Below are 4,238 nucleotides of genomic sequence, written 5' to 3' on the forward strand. Positions count from 1 at the left end.
TTTTTTTTTTTTTTTTTTTTTTTTTTTTTTTTTTTTTGTGGGTGAGATGGCAGTACCAAGTTGACACCTCATGGGGAAACTATAGTGGGCCCTCTGGGTGAAAGAGTCAGTGGCAGAGGGGATTGTTCCTTATAACTGCATATGCTCTTGCAAAATAACATTTTTAGATCAAAAAAAAAAAATGAACACTTGTTCCAGGAGCCTCAGTTGTCCCTTGACCCTAACTAGGTAAACCCTTGCAATGTACCACCAGTTTGAGGGGATAAGTTATGGGTACTCTCCTTGGTAAAAAGGCCTGCCACCTTTTAGTTTCTCTTTTTAATCTTTAGCCACTACTGTGGTGCTTGTTGTAGGAGCCACTCCAGTCCCAGTCTACCTCCTGGGGCAGACAAGCTTCTTTGGCGTAGATGCGTGATTACCTTTTTATGAGACTTAATAAACAGCTGGGCAAAAAGTGTTCTGTGCAAGCTTTCCGGCACAGGGGGTGTTCAATGCCTCAACTTGTATGTTGTGGGGCGGGGGGGGAGCATTAGGCTGAGGGACTCAGCTGCAGGGCAGTCCTAGACCCTCACAACTGGCCAAAGTCTTGCAAAATAACACTTATGTTTATTAAATAAAACACCCTCTTCTCGGTTAAACTACACGCTGCCTGGGTTTCATTCTGGGTCCGGCGGTTGCAGCAGCGGCCGAGCTTCTAGCCGCAGTTCAAGCTCGGGGCACGGAGCGGGTACCCCGCCCAGGGCTCGGAGCACTAGCTGCGGCGCGGAGGGCGCCCCCTCTTGACCGGGCCTTGCCGGCGGCGCGGGGGCGGGGCCGCTGCAAGGCGCCGGCGCGGGCTCTGCGACCCGGAAGGCGGAGGCGGGCGGGGCTGGGGCTGGGGCTGGGGCTGCCACGTTGAAGCGCTGCTGGGCCGGGCCGCAGTCGCAGCAGTAGGAGCCGGTGCTTCGCTTGGGCCAGGTGAGGAGTGGGGGCTGCTGCTGCGGCCCGGCCTGGCTTGGCTTTGTCTCGCCTCCCAGCCACCGGCCTGGGCAGCAAGCACAGGGACCCCCTGCCCCCCACCCCTTCTTGGTGCCCCTCAGCCTCCTGCAGCGCTGCGCATCGCATGGGAGCGGGCTGGGGCAGGGAGGTGCCCTCGAGCCCTGCCTTGAGGGTCGCGGCTGCAGAAGGGGTGGCAGTGCTGAGGAAGGAGGGTGTCTCCCCCCCTCCCACTTTTGCAGCAAGCAGTACCACTGGGAGCTCCCCCACTGTTGGCTTTGCGCTGGTTTGGCCCCAAAAGCAGGAAGCATTGCTGGTGTATATGCCCTGAGAAGCGCTGAGTCGCTGGGGACCAGGCTGTCCGTCCGCTCCTCCGATGCCTGTACTAAGCTCTGTCGACGGCACGGGGCCCAGTGCCAACATGGCATTCGGGAGGTTTGTCAGGCCAGATTTTCATTGCCCTGGGTGGCAATTTCAGGATGCGACTGGGAAGAAGTTATTTCAGGACCAGGCTTTGGAACAGGCACCAGAACACATCCACTCCATAGGCTGGCTTCCAGCCTGCTCCAGGGTACTAAAGGGCTAGTATGATTTAACCTTTTGTTCCAGTTCTCAGCAAGCCCTCTGTCTGAGGGTGAACTCTGCCACAGCTCCTGGATGAGTCTTAAAGCAACTGTGAAGAGTCCGGTCCTCGAGCCATAGATTTGTCTATAGAAGTTTGCAAGAGAGAGCAGGCTGTAGGAGGGAACAGGTGTTTTGTTGTATTTTCTTCAAGAAGGGCAATTGGTTCATCAGTCAGTAAATGTACCACTTGGGGTCTGTGTGGTTGTCATGATCTCTCTGTTAAGGGACACAGTACACCCTGGTAGAGAGTGAGCAGCCATCTGCCCAGTATAGTTACAGGCCAGGTAAAAATAAGAGGAGGATTTATACGTGCTTGTTGTTATGAAGGGATACAACATATAGAAAAATTCTGTGTTTTAGGATTCTTATCTTATGTCCTCTAGATAGACTACTCACACTGCTCTATCTCCCAAATCTTCCAGATGCACTTTAGGGCCTTATGTGCTTGATACCAAGTAATCACCTTTTCCTTTAGTATTTCATAGAGTGACTGCAGCCTTGGACTTCAGTCCTTTTGAATCCATCCATAGTCTTCTCTGCCCCAGTGAGTTGGAGCACACTTGGTTCAGGGCCAACCTGCCAACTGAACTGTGTCTACTGAAGTTTGGAAAGTGCTCCTGCAGCTTATATCCCAGGTTTCCAGCATGACTCCCTTGTAGTACTGAGTGAATGGGAGATACTCTAGCACAGCAGTTCTCAACTATTTGCCCCTTGCATTCCACCAGCCATTTTGTCAAAAATCCTGGTCCCACCATGATAAAAACAAAACCCCACTTTTTTCAAGAAGTGTATTTTTTTTCTTTTTATGTTTACATGCATTTTAGTATTATATTAATCATTAATAGAAACTTTTAAAGACATTAAAAGTCCTACCTACACAACCTTCACGTCCCACCAGTGGGACATGTTGGTTGAGAAACACTGTTCTAGCACATGCACCAGTATCTCTAACAGCTCAAGGCAGCTCTTTGTAGAGATACTTGACTCACCTCTGTACACCCATGATGCAGAACTAGAAGCAGTGTAGCCATATTAGTGCCTTGCTGTACCCTGCTTCTCAGCCAGGATGATTATCCTTAGTGCTAATATGGCTGTATTACTTCCCATTCCAGAGCCAGGGCCTGCAGTGCTAGTTTAGGTACCTCTTTGTGGCATTACCTTGTGCTGCACAGGGATAGGGATGGTGGAAACTCATAGGGTACCTCTGGGTTGATGTGGCATAAACCGTAAACCTTTTGACACTGTTCCATAGCTAAGAGTAGAATGAAGATCTGCAAGGAAGTATCCACAGGAGACACAATTACTGTTGGCCTTCCAGTTTGCTTATGTAGATAAATGCAATTTGTTAAATTCCTTTTGAGATGTTACAAACTAACTTGATAAAAATATTCCCTTTAAAGAATACACAATTCATATGAATGACATAAGGAGTTACCAGGAGCACAGCTGGAAAGACCTTTTGTCTTGAAATCATCTGAAAACACCCAAGGCAGATTATTATGTGCAGTATGTTCTGTTTAAATGCATAGCTTTGGGACTGAAAAAAAGATTTTGTGCTTAGCCTGGAGTATTCACTTATTCAGGCTAGATGTAAACTGACCCCAGCAGGTACCCTGTACTGTCAGTGCTGAGTTATTGACAGCTGTAAAACTGGCTAGCTCCTGTCATTTTTTTTCAAGGCTTCTAATAGCAGTCCTATTACAGCTGCTTCCCTTCCACATTTCTGTTAATTGGAGTTGCATCACAAAGAAGACAGCAGGGCTTGAAAAGATGGACCACACTTGCATAATTTATACACTCAACTGGTATACAAATAACCAAATTATGCTGTATGCATATCATGCTGTATTCCTGCTTATCCTGTATGCAGGTAAGTAGAGTATACAGTACATACTTCACTTAGTAGATAGAGTTTCTAGTATTATAATCTGGGTCTATGTTGTCAGGACAGATGGAGAATTTTCAAGACTCAAGTAAAAATAGAATCAGATCCATTATCTAAGCTTAAGGTATTGAATTTGTGTATTTGATCAATCAGTCGAGTCTGACCTCTGCCCTTGGCAGAAAAGAGTGCTGAGATCAGATCACCCCAGCCAGGTGTTTTTCCAGTGCCTTCTTAAAGACCTCCAAAGTAGGGGAGAGCACCACTTCACTTGGAAGCTTATTCCAGTTTCTGGTAACCCTTACCATAAAGAAGTTCTTCCTAATGTCTAGTCTAATTTTGTCCCCTCTCAGTTTGTGGCCATTTTATAGTTTCATAGTTAATAGGGTCAGAAGGGACCTGAGCAGATCATCAAGTCCAACCCACTGCCATGGCAGGAAAGAGTACTGGGGTCAAACGACCCCAGCAAGGTGATTGCCTAGCCTTGTCTTAAAGACCCCCAGGGTAGGAGCCAGCACCACTTCTCTTGGAAGTTGGTTTCAGATCCTAGCCACCCTGACAGTGAAGTAGCACCTCCTGATGTCTAATCTGAATTTACTTTCTGCCAGCTTGTGACCGTTATTTCTAGTCACTCCTGTTAGTGCTTGGAGGAACAGGGACTCCCCCAATGCCTGCTGGTCCCCTCTGACTAGTTTGTAACAGGCCACTAGATCCCCCCTCAGCCTTCTCTTGTGGAGGCTGAACAGGTTCAGGTCCC

Source organism: Gavialis gangeticus, unplaced genomic scaffold (genome assembly GCF_001723915.1).
Source record: "Gavialis gangeticus isolate Ggan-Ray unplaced genomic scaffold, GavGan_comp1, whole genome shotgun sequence".
In the NCBI taxonomy this organism is placed as follows: Eukaryota; Metazoa; Chordata; order Crocodylia; family Gavialidae; genus Gavialis; species Gavialis gangeticus.